Here is a 17,669-nt window from a genome sequence, read left to right as displayed (position 1 = left end):
GATGTTTTGATGCTTTTAATCGTTTTATGTGAAGCACTTTGAATTGGCTTGTTGTTGAAATTTTTATTTACTATTCACCTGCAATATTTAACACCTGCCAGTTTAGGGAAAAAAAGCTAAGTTTATACACTTTTCAAAATACTCAAACGCAAAGTTTGTTTGGTGTCTCGTAAAAAACTTGTTAATCTGTTGGGTTTTGCCAGAATATTATTTCTGAAATCTTGCCTACCGTCCTGATTACTACCAACAGCTGTTACAGATGAAGTCCAACCTCTAATTGCAGCTGTATAATTACAGACTGTTTATAAAAGTGTTCGTAGCTTCAGGTCTGTAAAATGGTTCTGATCCAGAAGTGTCTTCAGCTGCAATACCAGCGAGTGCCACTAGAGGTCGGCTCCAAAAAGCCTCCGGCTCCATAGACTCCCATTCAACTTCTCTCATCAAATCCAAAGTGAATAAAATGTGTCCATCAGTTATCTCGGTGTTGTTAGCTAAAGTCACTCCTTCTTATTAGTTTTCTGGAGGTCCATCTGAAAATAATCCCTCATTCATTAGAAAAGAAGATTCAAGAAGAACTGATTTTGGGGGCGTGTCTGTTTGATTGACAGGCCTGTGGTGCAGTCAGGTTACAGCTATCGGTGGGCGGGACGTAGTATCGTCAGGTTTCCAATCAGATCGGTCAGATCCACCTCTGGCTCCTCCCCCAGCTCGTCCAAATATGGTCACTTCCTGCTCCAAACCGCTCCGAACTAGCAAAGACAGTGACGGACAGAATCTGAACTGGAGGATTCATAACGTTCACAAACCAACGATGACATCACTGCTTGTTGATGACATCACTGATGGGTGATGACATCACTGATGGTCGCCGCTGTGAATTAATACGTAAGTAGACATTTTGGAACAAAGCACATAAAAGTAAAGTTGTCAACAACTATTCCATGAATCTTGCTATAGATTTCAAAAACTATCCCATCTAGCCCCTAGTGGCCCTAATTGTTATTACACTTGACCTTTCAGTAAAAACAATGAACTAAATGGTCCGTTATTATTCTGACTTTACATGCCGCCACTTGGTGACATCATTAGAAGGCACAATGCTTGTTTGTATGCGGATGATACACAACCGTACATTGCTGCTGAACCCAATGATGATGCAGCTGTGCTCTCCATCACTGAATGTTTTTCGGCAATAAATAAATGGATGAGCAACAATTTCCTAAAATAAACCAGGACAAAGAACAGAAATCCTGCCAGTCAGCACCAAAACAAAACCACAAACACTGTAAAATAATGTTGGGCAGTTAAATCCTTGGACAACAAGTCTTGGTGTCATCTTCCACTCAGATCTTAGTTTCACATTTACTAGGTGACCAAAACCTCATGTTTCCTATTTTTGCCTGAAGTTCTCTTGCACTCGGCTGAACTTTGCACTGCTGCGCCTTTAAAATGCTTTATTTGATATTTTAACTCTATTCCATTTTGAGGATGTCTTTTGTGTTTAATTTCATCTGTTCTCATGCATTTAATATCTTTTTTTTAAAAATATTTTTAAATTACGTTTTTATGTGAAACACTACATGTGATTTTCTTGTATTTTCTTGCATTTCTTGTCTGAAAGGTGCCATACATTTAAAGTTTAAAATTATTTGATTGTTTTTAAACAATGCTCCATTATTCCACTTGAACAATGTGCTGACACGGCAGCATGTGGAGTTTCATTCTTCCCACATTGCATGCTGGAATAAATCTCAGGACAGATTTAAAACCAGAGACAAACTCTTCAGCGCGTTTCTCTGCGCTTCCATCAAAGTGTTGTTCTCCTAAATCGTGTTAGCATATGAACGAATATCCAACAATTATGAGGAAACCAGAGTCGAGCCGCGCTCTCAGCGGGGGGCAGCGTGCGTGGAGGGTGAGGAGGGCAGGGAGGTGTGTGCTCGCGCGGGGTCAGCGTGGTTCTGCAGCGTCTGGTTCTCAGCTCTCTTCAACCTGGCAGCCTGCACGCGCTTGTCCGTCTCACCGAGGTAAGAAGAAAACTTGAATTTCAAAAACAACAACAAAAAACCATCATGATACCGATGCAGATGTTTGTGATTGTGAAAGTCTGGATCGAAGTGTTATTTGTCGGATCGGAGGCTGAGTTTGAACGCAGCACCACATGTTCACAGACTCACTGCTTCTGTTCAAACTGGAAGAAGATTTAACACGTTTTTTTAAAACTGGATTTCGTGCACGTGAGTGAGGAAAACCTCCTTCTGATTTCATGACATGGAAACAGCGTTTGTTGTCCAATAAATCCTCTGCTGTCCATCATCGTACCACCAGATAATAGAACAGAATGAATGTGACGTGTTGTTGGAATGAGCAGGAGAGTCCAATGCAAATGTTGTAAAGTTGTTTTTGTATCATCATGTTTCCAAAACATTAATTCACCAGTGTTTCTAACATTCAGTTGAATCACCTGTTTGCTTTTCTGTTGAGTTGTTGCATTGTTGAGTCAGATTAATCTGTTATCTTTCAATAACACTCAGACATATCGAAGACGTCCTGCACGTTGCAGACTCATCACGTTTATGTTATTTGGAATTTGAGGGTTCGGTAATGAACCGTGATTTTGTCCTGACGTGCAGGGGCACTTCTGTTGTAACGTTTGTGCTGTTTGAGCAGAAACAGCCTTAAGAAAAGTGTATTTGGAGCACAGCGGGGGGTCGACGTGGAGAGACACATCTGCTGGCCGCAGACAACGAGGTCAACAACTCTTTGAAGATGACGGGGAGAACTTTCTAACTCTGTGACGCCGCGAGGCCTTTTGGAGTGCACCTCAGCAGAACTCAATCCCATTGTCTTTATTTTTCTGTCCTCCACAGCGGGACAATAGAGGAGCCGAGGGGGACCGTGTTCGATGTCCACTGTTCCCCGCTCTGACACCCCACAGCTCTAATTGATGCTTTGTCCGTCCACGTCTGGCCTCGTTAGAGACCCTGAGAGACCCCGGAGCCTCCAGGCCGGAACAAATCCAACGTGTCATCTGCAATCAGGTCTGTTTGTGTCACAGTGTGTGTTTGTGTGATGAGGGTATGATGAGGTCGATACGGGACACTGGTTGGACTTCTTTTTTTTTAAAACCATGTTCACTTTCGTACATATCTAGCTGCCATTTGCCCAAAGTTTCATTTTGAAGGAGTCAGCGAGGATGAAAAACACAGTTTCATGCTATTTAGTGGAGAGGAAGTACACATACTGGACTTAATTACAGCTGTAAGGGATTCCTGCTCTGTTGTTTTTAGAATTTACACCAACATTTACACACATACGAAGACGGTTTCAAAGAAGAAAAGTAAAGAAAAGTATCCGATATTTCACAACCAGCAAAGATTTGAGTGAAGTCCAGAAGACATGACATCTTACAGCTTCTCATTTAACCAGTGAAGCTAAATGTAGCTCGGACAATGATGCATCTCATGATCCCGTAAAATCAGGTTTCAGTCACAGGAAACATTTTTGTGTCCAACAAGAACTTTACTTTGATACTTTAACTTGTTATTCAGTATTATGCTGTATGACTATTTTGGTATTATGTTGTGTACCCAAGTAGATCCAAGCACTTCTTCCACACAAGATTCACCACACAGCTCTCTGAAACAGAACTAACGATGTCTCGAAGGTCATTTCTCTGCAGCACAGACACCACTGATTCATAATCGCTATTCATTTGCCGCCGAGATAATCTCCACCTGACGAATCCAACTCCAGTGTCCTGTGTCTTGTGGCTCCGTGTTTCCTGACGGGAAATATCCGTCTCTCCAGCTGCGTAATGCTCCTTGATGTTCACCTGCCGAGCCGGTGAGCCTCTTTTCGACCGCCAGTAACCGGCTCTGCTCGACTCTGCTCACTTTTGGTACCAGTCGCCTCTCTAGATTTTGTCTTCCGCTGCAGATAGCACCCCCTTAATGTGGCATTGTTACCATAGCAACGCAGTATTAAACTGTCACGATCAGGGGTCTACGGTGTTTTCACGTCCACTTTTAGGACGAGCTCAGCTCAGCAGCAGGTACCAGATACTATCCACAACTTATGGGAAATCAAAAAAGCAGCATGGAGCTGAGGTGTTACCAGCAGTGTCCCGAGGGTTTATGAGACAAGAGGTGGAAACGGGCCGCAAAACCAAAACTAACAGATTGAGGAGGCTGCAGAGTTATTTAATTCAATTAATCCAATACAGGCTAACCAATGCACATTTCATGTTTTGGTTGTGGCTGCTTGCTTCGTTGCTGCTCGAGTCCACGTGACTCTTTCTGATAACATTAAAACTTCATCATCAAAACAGACATCGTCTGCAGCGCAATAATGCAAGTGATTTATTTACAGTAGCGTTTGTGGCACACAGTCAGCTTCGTTAAAATCACCCAGAATACTTCTGCTTCTGTTCCTCAGATTGCACCAAAGTGTCGCATTACAATTAAAACTTAAAAAACTCAACAATGTGAGAACATTTCCACCAGCCTTTCCAAAACAAACTAAAACACGATTAATAATCTGAACCTTATTGTTTTACCAAAGATTTAAAAAGAACTCTTTTTACAGCCAGTCGTCTGAAGCTTTAAGCACATGTCTGCGTCACAGCTCAGCTCCCCCTGCTGGACAGCAGAGGAGCTGCACAGGTTGTCCTGCTGCTAATTTATAAAGACACGGTTGTATTGTATGTTCATTGTTTGGTACAGTGAAACAGCAGAATGACAAACATCTGTAATATCACTTCTTTATCTTCTGTGTTTTATTTTTACACTTTCACTTTTTTAATTTGTACTGTTTTAATCTTGATTTATTAAATATAGAGTATTTCATTCTGTTTTGGTTGCTGTACTTCTGTTGGATTTTTTTTTTTATTAGAGGTATAGATTTTGTTTGATTGCATTTTCTTTTTTGTAAAGCACTCCTTTTTAAAGATGCATTTGTTTTTTTTGTTTTTTTAACATTTTTGCTTATATTTGGCTGTTGAGAGACAGGAAATGAAGGCGGAGACATGCAACAACTGACCAGCGTGGAAACCGTGGATGATGCGTAATGTGTAGATGAATATGTAATAGTGTAGATGAATATGTAATAGTGTAGATGAATATGTAATAGTGTAGATGAATATGTAATAGTGTAGATGAATATGTAATAGTGTAGATGAATATGTAATAGTGTAGTGTGATTGCAGGGTGACTTTTCCAGTCATAATTTCAGTTTTTAGGGATACTGGTGGTAACTCAGATATCATCTGTACATCATTTACATCTCTACACTTCCCTTCAGACTTCCTCATCTGCCTCCCTTCATTCAGGTCATGAGAGCACAGCGCCCTCTGCAGGCTGAGACAACATGTACATCCTTACATTGTTGGAAGTCACCTTCCTTCTGATGAAAAACAGCCAGTCCTGATGAAGGCAAATCATTTAATATCAGTAAAGAGTGGTTTAAGGTTGGGGTCGGGATCAATCTCCAGGATATTAATGAGTCCTCTGAGGTCATCGAAAAGAGACTTGTTTGTGTTTCCAGCTTCTTAGGTCGACTTGTTAATCTCTGCAGGCAACTGTGACATCACATGTTTTACAATCACCTGCAGAGATGATCCAGTCGCTCTGGTTATTACTGCTCAGGTTATTACCTACCGATCAACAACACACTCGCTGCAGCAACAGGACTGATTGATTGGCCCTTTTTGAGCCAGTAATAACTTAAATTAATTGAAATGAAAGTGACAGAAAAGTTATTTGGTGTCAGAGGAAGATGACGTGTTTACACGGAAACAGCTGTGATTCAGTTAAATCTCAGCTGGCAACTGTGAGCTTTGAGCATCTCACGGCGTCGGCGGAGGTTCACCTGAACACAGAACCATCACTCCCGATCAGAGGCAGACCAATGAGTATTCAAAATATACAAACCTGTTTCCCAAAAAGTTGGTACACTGTAAAATGTAAATAAAAACAGACAGTGATGATTTTCAAATCATGTAAACACCATGATTGGGTATAAAAAGATGATTTCAGAGAGGCAGAGTCTCTCAGCAGTGAAGATGGGGAGAGGTTCACCACTCTGAAAGACTGTGTTGGAAAATAGTTCAACAATCTAAGAATAATGTTCCTCAACGTAAAACTACAAAGAATTAGTGGATTTCATCGTCTACGGTTCATAATATCATTAAAAGATTCAGAGAATCTGGAGAAATCTCTGAACACAAGGGACAAGGCTGGAAACCAATATTGGATGGTGGTGATCTTCGGGCCCTCAGGCAGCACTGCATTAAAAACACACTATTCTGGAGTGGAAATCACTGCATGGGCTCAGGAACACTTGTGAAAACCATCGTCTGTGAAACAGGCTTGTAGATATTTTGTAGGAGGTTTTATTTTGTTTCGCTCAACGTTCATTTAATCTTATTTACTTAATTTTCCTTTTTTGGTCCCAACTCTTGATTTCAAGATTAATTGAAATTTTGGGTGTTTTTATTTAATATTTGAAAGTTCAAGTTCTCAGTACATAATCTTTCCCTAACTGTTTTTTGGAGAAACTTTAAGTGTCAATGTTTGGCATTTAATATGATGGTTAACGTTATAAAATGAATCACACAAACACAGGTAAAAAAATAAAAGAAGTGTGAGTGCGTGAGGAGTCTTGTGATGTTGAGGGTACTGCATCAGGAACTGATTGCAGAGCGATGAGAAGCCATCAGCTCCTGATGCTCTGCCTTCAGCTTTGAAACACAGCATGTTCCCCTCAACATGTCACAAACGGAGGATTTATCACCAACCAGGAAATCATGGCCAGAAATGTATTTTACAGTGATATTATCCAGGTGTTTTCTTGTAGAGAACTACTGTACATCCACGCTGGCAGCAGCACGGTTGGTCAGTCCACCACCTTGGTTCAGATTGACCTATTTAGTTCATACAGTAATGCTCCCCTCAGGATGAATTGTAATCAGTTGAATGATCATCTGACCGCTCAAACTTGAATATGGATAATTCTCTGTTTGCTGGAGAATTAATTACATTCCCAATAATCTCAGTCAGTCACTTGATTCATTTCAAAATGTAAAAAAATTGATTAATGTAGTTCTAGTTTGAACTTTGGAGCTTTACTTTTCTTGACTATTTAGCTGGAGAATCAATGTAGGACTGCTGGGACAACGTTTCAACCCCCTCCAGATTTATTTGATTCTTTATGTATGTGTATGTGAAAAATAATTTGCTCCCTTCATCACTCAATTCACAAAAAACAACATTTAAACTGGTTAAAGCTGGACCAGACATCCGCTCACGATCCCCTCCGGCCTGATCACTCAGATCACGAGACCGTTTTCAGAAACATGATGTTGGCTTGACAGTTTCACTCGAATCAAAATCAAAAGAAATTCCACAACAGATTAAAAGACGTCAGTGTGAGAAAGGTTAAAAAGCGATTTCTGACTCCACAGAGAGAAACATTCTCTACTAATGGAGAAGACTTTAAAAACAGTGAGCCGTCCCACGAGTGTCCTGAAGACACAAAAGATTCAAGGTTCAGAGTTGCTGTCATCAAATTCAAAGTGAGAAGATATTTTTCATAAAACAATACAAGTTTTCAATTTCAGCATTTGATATGTTGTCTTTGGTCTATTTTCAATTAAATGTGGTTTTATGTGACTTTCAAATCATCTCATTCTGTTTTTATTTTACATTTTACACAGCGTCCCAACTTTTATGGAAATTAGGTTGTGAGAGACAGAAAAAAAAAGAAAAGGAAAACGCACAGATTAAATCTTGTTCAAATTCACTTTAATTCAGTTCAATTCAATTCAAGTCAATTCAGTTTAATCAACAGACTTCACAGGCATGAAAGTTTAAAAACCAAAGCATCAAATACAGTTTGTTCAAATGTCTATAAGGTACACTTAACAGTAATATGACTTTGAATTTAATAATAATAATAATAATAATAAACTTTATTTGTATGGCACCTTTCATACAAGAAATACAGCTCAAGGTGCTTTACAGTAAGAGAATTACATGCAGTGTTTAATTCATTTAATTTGTTTGAACATTATTAATGAGATATATAAGTGAGATAAATACAACAAGGATGTGCATTTCACACACTGCTGTTGGACTACTGGGTTCTGTTTAGTAAATAAAGGGACTTGGAGTTAAACCTCATGTCAGTAGATGTTACTAACAGATAAAACCCATCAGCTGTAACACATCGCCTGGATCTCATGTCCCACAGCTGGTTGATTGACAGCTGAATATCAGCTGTAGTTTGTCGAAAAGACTAAAAACCAGCTCTGCACTCCTGAACACTTCTTGCTCGACAAAAAAACCCATAAAAAGCACCGATCCATCCTGTGTTGATGTTGAAGTCACAGTTTGCAGCAAGAATTCACTGTTGAGCCATCCGGGAGCGTCAGGGAGGATTCCTCCTCTGATGCTCCTCCGGTTGGGAATTTCTTGTCTTCATCTGAGTCTGTCCGTTTCCATCACTCTGCCGATATCTAGAAAGTAAGAAAAGGACAAGAAAAAGGTTATTTTCTTTTTCCTTGCATGTGAAAAGTCTTCACCAGCTCTAAAGCTCTTCATGAATGCCTCCATTATAAACTGTAAATAAAGACAGCAACTGTCCACTATTTTACAAACAGGGAGTCAACTATGATATCAGGAGTTTAAAACAGGTTAAAAGCTGTAGAGTTGCAGCTGCCCAAAAAAACCACGTGTTAAAAGACTCATAATACCACTGCCCTATCATCAGATCAGCTCCGGGTCATCCTTCACACAAAAAACAATGGATTTAAAATGACAAAAACATCTTCTAAACTGGCTCGGCTGGTGAAGAGGAACACGTTAATACCATAAACATGTGCTCCTTTTTATCTTTTAAACTGACACGGAGACGCTTTAAACATGATGTGTTGTGGTCAACATCATTCAGGTCATCATACAGGAGGGGAAGTGAAATGTTCTATTTTCTGAACAATAACAGACAAGTTTGAAAAGCCAACAGGCTAGTTCCCCCGAATTATTATTATTATTATTATTATTATTATTATTATTATTATCAAAGTATCATTGAAGTAAATTATGAATTCTACTTTGTATTCTTACTGTTTCACCAAAACCATGTGACATTTAGAATTTTAGACCAAAACACATCTTCTGTACCCGTCAGTTCATCTGTCCATCACCACACGTTGACGTGTTTCTGCTTGGAAACAGAAATCGACTCCAATGTGGCTCAAAGTTTTACTTTTTATTTTGAAAACTTTATTTTAGATCCAAACAATCGGAAGGTGTTTTATTGCGTGTTAATAACGATTAAGGCTCTGATCTGCTTTCTCATCCTGTACCTTCCCTCCTCGACATCGAGGACGCTTCCAGGCAGGCGGACGTTGAGCGTCTCTGGGAGCAGGAAGACCAGGCCGCCGCTGACGATCCCCGTCAGAGCGAAGACCATCTGGGGCAGAAAAACCCAGACGTCCTCCAGGAGCAGGATCATCGGAGCCAGGGAGCTGCCGACCCGACAGAGGCAGGAGGTGTAGCCCAAACCGCACCGCCTGCTCGACAACACAACCAGCAGGTTTAACGTCGCCCTCAGGCACCGTCTCCTCCCGCGTGGTTGCTGGAGGCAACACACGTTTCCATGTGGGAAATCTAAGCGATGTACTGTTGTTGATGGGATCAGAAACGAGCGTATTTTAGCCAAAGGAAAACGGCCCACCTGAAAGAACAATATCAGTTGAAGTGTCGTCTACATTTGTGGTGTACCTGTCAGAGCAGAGGAGCCGCTGCTCCACCGCTGCCATCACATATACAGAAAAACACCACCAAACTCATTAACAGGTAAGTACCTCAAACAACAGCACTTTAAACAAAGCAAAATATACTTTGAAGCATCTCAGATTGGGTCTATTGGTTGTGTTTCCTATTTACGAATGTTTAAATGTAAATGTCTTTAAATCATATAAATAAATGTGGCTGTCAACTCTAACTGCTCTGTCCCATCTCAATAAATGATGTGTCAGTGAAAGCACCACGAGGTTGGCCCTTGTGGTCTGAGGACCCCGGTGGGGTTTTACCTGAGGACGGTTGGGTAGAGTTCAGCCGGGTAGAGGAAGGCGGTGGTGAACGCCGCCTCAGAGAAACCTTTGGCCACCACAGCGATGCAGGTACGAGTCACGTAGTACACTGACAGCGAAACAGAGCAATGACGAGAACCATTTCGGGAACTTCAGAGTGGATCTGTGCAGTTAACAGATAAAACACAGCGGTGCGGAGAGTTAAACAGACAGTGAGTATTAAGTCTGCAACCTCCAAACGTCTGCAGGACAACACCGATGCTACCTGGAGGTATGACTGTGTTTATTCCAATCAGCGCTCCCGTTGTGATCAGAAACCACGCCTGGCCGTTCCTGCGGCCGATCCAGTCCAAGACAAAGTAGGTGCAGATTTTGGCGGGAGCTTCGATGGCGGCATAGATGAACTAAGTGAGGTAGATACCGACGCCGAAGCCGGAGATCCTGAAGCTGATCCCGTAGTACAGGAAGGACACGGCGAACCTGGATGGACAGTCTCAATGAAAACACACGGCGGCACGTCACGGTCATTTTAAAAAGGATGATTCAGTACCAGAACAACCCAGAACAGAGCGTGATCTTCCTCAGCTGAGGGGTTTTGAACAGATCCAGGTAGAAGTGGCTCCTCTGGACCCCCTCAGACACCGTCACCTTCCCCAGAACCTGAAACAGTGAAAGTCTGAGATTACAGCACACTGAAAGCAGAGGCAGACGGGTTAACTCGCCTGGCTGCTGCATGGCCTTATGGCAGATGTATTGGTGATCACACACACACACACACACACACACACACACACACACACACACACACACACACACACACACACACACACACACACACACACGTTATCAGCAGCAAAAAGCAACAAAAGTCGTTAGAGTTGTTACAAGATGGAAACCCAGAAGAACGTCTGAACCCTCAAACCCTCAGAACCGTTTTTAGCCAAGCAGTCGCACAAAACATGCCAACGTGCTGCACACGTTCCCATTGGGACGCCCTGCAGAAACACAACGCATCAGCCTGCGCAGGTCCAGACCACAGCAGGTTATTTCAGGCCACTTGAAGTCCTTACTGCAGAACTTTACAACATTACACAGGAATTAGGGCTTTAAAACAAATAAAAAATTACTTTTCCAGATGAATAATGTATCTAATCATGTCAATATGATTAAATTAATGAATATTGCTTACATGCTGATGGTGTAATAATTCAGTCAGACTTTATAACTCTGAAATTAATCTTTGTACATTACAAGTACTTAATACTTGACTTAAGACTGGCTGAAAGGGTTTAAATGTTTAATGATCCCTCCTCCGCTGAGTGGAGCTCACAGGGATCAGACGAGGGTTTAAACACAACACAAACACAGACCGTTGAAGAGCTCAGCTGTCGGAGAGCTGTCCGAACAGGATGGCTCCAAACGTGACTCCGAGGAAGAAGTAGGTGGCGAGAGCTTGATTCAGCTGCTTGCTGTCACACACCAGATCCCACTGAGACGGGTTAAAACAGGGAAACATGTCGGTACGGTCGGTGATGTCACCGGCAGGTTCGCAAGCACTCAACCTTTCTTGTCGTCTGCTGAATCAGCAACATTTTTTACTTGACTTTTAATTTCTGAGATCCACTTTTTTAATGTAATTGTTCTTTTTAAGCGTTTAATGGTTCATGTTTTGTTGCTTTAATTCATTCTGTTTTTATCTGTGTTTTTTGTATCCAGTTTTACACACACTTGTAATTTGATATATCCTCTTTTTTTTTAATGGTGTTGAAGCTGCTTTTAATGTGTTTCCTCTGTAAATCACATTTCACATAAAGTTCATCATTATTATTAGTTTTAGTCAGATATTAGTAGTTTTTCTGAGTCTTAGTCAGAGACATTGACGTCCATCTCTGTGGTATACAGTCACTATGGCAACCGACTCAGTTTACCATTTAAAGGATGGTTCTCTCTATCGTGCTCACCTGTAAAGCTACCTAAAGCTACCTGTTGAGAGTTAAAACATTGGAGGGTGTGTTTCATTCATCCAGAGGAAGACTTTGATCTTGAGGAGGGAAATTGTGGCAATTTAGCTTTTCTGCATGTGACTCTCCTTTTTGCTTGTTTCTTATCATTACTGAGTACGAAGGATGAATCAGAAATCACTTGCAGGCTTTGAATACTTTTTCTTTGGTGCATTTCTTCATTTCTAATGAATCACTTTGATTTAATGAGCTCTAATTTTGCGTGTCCTCACCTCGGTGGCCGTTGTGGAGCCAAACTGTGAGCGGTCGTAGGTCCATCCCTGTGGACACGCTGCGGTCCGGTTTCCCTGGCCGAGGTCCGCGGTCAGCGAAGGATCGAAGACCCTGCAGGAGCTGAAGGAGCTGTCGGCCTGGCGGGGGATCCGGAGGGCCAGGTCCTCTGGGTCGGACCCCCAGCTGCCTCCATCATCGTTCTCCGAGCTCCCCAGGGAGCAGCGATGAGGAGGGGTGGCGGAGACAAAGTTGTGCAGGAGGAAGTGGAGAGGGAGGATGGCCCGGGGGAGGAACAGGATGAGCAGGACCAGGAACTGGAACTTGGAGAAGCCTCCAATGACCTCTAGGATCTCTTCGAACCTCATGGTGAGGACATGAATGAGGTGAGGAGCTCTCTGGGACCGACTGCAGTTCACAGAATCAGCTCCTTAAGTCCACAGAGAAACCAGGCGGTCAGTGGGAGGGGCTTCAAAAAGTGTGTGTTGTGTTCATGTGTTTGTGTGCCATTATTCATGCTGTACGATCATGTGGTTCATTGTTTGGGGGGACAGAAAGCATGTGTCCATTCATGTAACTCAGGGACACGCTCAGAGACAACTGATGTGCTCCATGTGACATACTTCCATTAGTACATTAATAAATATAACTCCTACATGTCAGGACTCTGACTGTGTAAAGCAGGAGTTTTAACAGAGTCGTGTTGTTTCAGATCACACTGACAGGAAGTGACCTCATCATGTGAACACATCCCCCTCCACAATATCTGAAGCTTAATTATTTTACCCAGAAATCAACGTGTTTTTGTGTCCTCTACGGAGCGGACCTCGGCCAGTGAAACCGGACCGCAGCGTGTCCACAGGGATGGACCTACGACCGCTCACAGTTTGGCTCCACAACGGCCACCGAGGTGAGGACACGCAAAATTAGAGCTCATTAAATCAAAGTGATTCATTAGAAATGAAGAAATGCACCAAAGAAAAAGTATTCAAAGCCTGCAAGTGATTTCTGATTCATCCTTCGTACTCAGTAATACTGGCGATAGAGATCCAAGAAATGAGGAAGATAGATTAAAAGCTTAAATGACAATAAGAGCGGTGAAATAGAGTGAGATAAGAACTAGAAACTAAAAACAAGTATAAAAGATGAGGACAATGGTTTAAAAAGATTAAAAGTTAGAGTTAATCTGAAGGTTTGATAAAACATGAGATAGAGATGAGAGGAATTAAAAGTATGGAAAGGTAACTAAACATGATAAAAGGTGTGGAAGTGAGGAGGAAATAAATAAATAAAAGCGTATGAATACACACGACACCGTTAACATACATGAAGTTAGCTCAAATGTCCCAGTGTATAAAAATGAAATGAATGACTATGTGGACTTTACAATTCTCAGGTAAATGAATTGTGGGACATGAATTGTTGTAGTGTTTTGTATGTCTTTTTATGTTTTTTCTTTTATTGTGTATCTATGTTAACAATGAAGTTATTGTGAGAAAAAAAAAGAAGAAAGCCTGGAGATTGTTAATGAGCGACAGAAACCACTAGAAACAGAACGGGAAGGACAGACAGGAGAAAAGCAGCATGTTTGTTGGATGATTTGTGTTCACTGTCAGTCCGTCGCTGGATCTTGTTTTTGGGGAGTTCAACAAGGATACGATCGTTAGTTATTTACTTGTGTTTCTGTTAAATGTGCAGCCTTTAACTAATAACTTAGCTACGGTAAGTCAGACGGAAACTTTCTTATGTTGTGTATTTCACCAGTTTTCTTTGCGTAAAGACACTTTTTAAAAATGTATTTATTAAAAAAAATGTATTTTAAAATTTGCTCTTGTTGTGGTCCTCCGTCCCTCCTCCGGACCCCCTCCTCCCACCCGGTCCGGCCCAGTCTGGTCGCCGAGAGGCTCCCTTTGAGGGGGTGGGGGGTACTGTTAGGATCCCTGTCTGTCCCTGGTGTGTCTTCCTCTGTTTTGTCCCCAGTCGCTTCTCCTTGTGTGTGCTGTCATTCCCCTGTCTGTTTGTTATTGTGTCCCCATGTGTTCTGTGTCCTCCTCCTGTCACCTCCCATGGCCACACCTCTCACCGGTCTGAACAGCTCACTGATCACCACCTGTAGGTGGCTCATTTCACTGATCACCTCCCTGGACGACATCAACCCGGTTCCTGCAGACCGTTCTGCTACCAGTCAGAGCTACCGGTCAGTGCTACCAGTCAGAGCTACCAGTCAGAGCTACCGGTCAGTGCTACCAGTCAGAGCTACCAGTCAGAGCTACCGGTCAGTGCTACCAGTCAGAGCTACCAGTCAGAGCTACCGGTCAGTGCTACCAGTCAGAGCTACCAGTCAGAGCTACCAGTCAGAGCTACCAGTCAGAGCTACCGGTCAGTGCTACCGGTCAGAGCTACCGGTCAGAGCTACCGGTCAGAGCTACCGGTCAGTGCTACCGGTCAGAGCTACCGGTCAGTGCTACCAGTCAGAGCTACCAGTCAGAGCTACCAGTCAGAGCTACCAGTCAGTGCTACCAGTCAGAGCTACCAGTCAGAGCTACCAGTCAGAGCTACCAGTCAGAGCTACCAGTCAGAGCTACCAGTCAGAGCTACCAGTCAGAGCTACCGGTCAGTGCTACCGGTCAGAGCTACCGGTCAGTGCTACCAGTCAGAGCTACCGGTCAGAGCTACCGGTCAGTGCTACCGGTCAGAGCTACCGGTCAGTGCTACCGGTCAGAGCTACCAGTCAGAGCTACCAGTCAGAGCTACCAGTCAGAGCTACCAGTCAGTGCTACCGGTCAGTGCTACCGGTCAGTGCTACCAGTCAGAGCTACCAGTCAGAGCTACCAGTCAGAGCTACCAGTCAGAGCTACCAGTCAGTGCTACCGGTCAGTGCTACCGGTCAGAGCTACCCGGTCTCTGTCTGCCTGCTGCCGTGTCTACAGCTCCCTCCCAAACATTGCCCGGACCAGAGCTGGTGCGTGTTCGCTTCGCCCCGGAGAGAATTGGTGGAGTTTCCCTCCCGACTCGGGAGGAGTAGAGAAGACTTTAGGTACCTGACCTGTAGGAATAAAAAACTGTTTTTTGAACTTATTCCCGAGTCTGTGTCTGTGTTTGGGTCCAGTTACACTCCACATCACAACAATTACAGACCGACGTGTTACAGACTGACGTGTTACAGACCGACGTTACAGACTGACGTGTTACAGACCGACGTTACAGACCGATGTGTTACAGACCGACATTACAGACCGACGTTACAGACCGATGTGTTACACCGACGTGTTACAGACTGACGTGTTACAGACCGACGTCACAGACCGACGTTACAGACCGACGTGTTACAGACCGACATTACAGACCGACGTTACAGACCGATGTGTTACACCGACGTGTTACAGACTGACGTGTTACAGACCGACGTCACAGACCGACGTGTTATAGACCGACGTGTTACAGACCGACGTGCTACAGACCGACGTTACAGACCGACGTGTTACAGACCGACGTTACAGACAGACGTGTTACAGACCGACGTTACAGACCGACGTGTTACACCAAGGTGTTACAGACCGACGTTACAGACCGACGTTACAGATCGACGTGTTACAGACTGATGTGTTACACCGACGTGTTACAGACTGACGTGTTACAGACCGACCGACGTGTTATAGACCGACGTGTTACAGACCGACGTTACAGACCGACGTTACAGACCGACGTGTTACAGACCGACATTACAGACCGACGTTACAGACCGATGTGTTACACCGACGTGTTACAGACTGACGTGTTACAGACCGACGTCACAGACCGACGTGTTATAGACCGACGTGTTACAGACCGACGTGCTACAGACCGACGTTACAGACAGACGTGTTACAGACCGACGTTACAGACCGACGTGTTACACCAAGGTGTTACAGACCGACGTTACAGACCGACGTTACAGACCGACGTGTTACAGACTGATGTGTTACACCGACGTGTTACAGACTGACGTGTTACAGACCGACCGACGTGTTATAGACCGACGTGTTACAGACCGACGTTACAGACCGACGTTACAGACCGACGTGTTACAGACCGACATTACAGACCGACGTTACAGACCGATGTGTTACACCGACGTGTTACAGACTGACGTGTTACAGACCGACGTCACAGACCGACGTGTTATAGACCGACGTGTTACAGACCGACGTGCTACAGACCGACGTTACAGACAGACGTGTTACAGACCGACGTTACAGACCGACGTGTTACACCAAGGTGTTACAGACCGACGTTACAGACCGACGTTACAGATCGACGTGTTACAGACTGATGTGTTACACCGACGTGTTACAGACTGACGTGTTACAGACCGACCGACGTGTTATAGACCGACGTGTTACAGACCGACGTTACAGACTGACGTGTTACAGACCGACGTTACAGACCGACGTTACAGACCGACGTGTTACAGACCGACGTTACAGACCGACGTTACAGACCGATGTGTTACACCGACGTGTTACAGACTGACGTGTTACAGACCGACGTCACAGACCGACGTGTTATAGACCGACGTGTTACAGACCGACGTTACAGACAGACGTGTTACAGACCGACGTTACAGACCGACGTGTTACAGACCGACGTTACAGACAGACGTGTTACAGACCGACGTTACAGACCGACGTGTTACACCAAGGTGTTACAGACCGACGTTGCAGACCGACGTTACAGATCGACGTGTTACAGACCGATGTGTTACACCGACGTGTTACAGACCGACGTGTTACAGACCGACGTGTTACAGACCGACCGACGTGTTACAGACCGACGTGTCACAGACCGACGTTACAGACCGACGTGTTACAGACCGACGTGTTACAGACCGACGTGTTACAGACCGACCGACGTGTTACAGACCGACGTGTTACACCAAGGTGTTACAGACCGACGTGTTACAGACCGACGTGTTACAGACCGACGTTACAGACCGACGTGTTACAGACCGACCGACATGTTACAGACCGACGTGTCACAGACCGACGTGTTACAGACCGACGTGTTACAGACCGACGTGTTACAGACCAACGTGTTACAGACCGACGTGTTACAGACTGACGTGTTACAGACCGACATGTTACAGACCGACGTGTCACAGACCGACGTTACAGACCGACGTGTTACAGACCGACGTGTCACAGACCGACGTTACAGACCAACGTGTTACAGACCGACGTGTTACAGACCGACGTGTTACAGACCGACGTGTTACAGACCGACATGTTACAGACCGACTGACGTGTTACAGACCGACATGTTACAGACCAACATGTTACAGACCGACGTGTTACAGACCGACTGAC

The 17,669-nt window shown here is 43.8% G+C and overlaps 1 pseudogene; it reads right to left on the bottom strand.

Moving 5' to 3' along the window:
• Positions 1–9,312: 9,312 nt before the first annotated feature.
• On the bottom strand, positions 9,313–12,692 carry LOC138208762 (solute carrier family 22 member 7-like; annotated as a pseudogene).
• Between the last annotated feature and the right edge of the window lie 4,977 nt (positions 12,693–17,669).

This window comes from Embiotoca jacksoni, unplaced genomic scaffold, assembly GCF_022577435.1.
Source record: "Embiotoca jacksoni isolate LCO1_2020_lvr unplaced genomic scaffold, fEmbJac1.0.p SCAF_4, whole genome shotgun sequence".
NCBI classification, from domain to species: Eukaryota; Metazoa; Chordata; class Actinopteri; family Embiotocidae; genus Embiotoca; species Embiotoca jacksoni.
The sequence above is the reverse complement of the archived record's forward strand: the minus strand, read 5'-3'. Positions and strand labels throughout refer to the sequence as shown.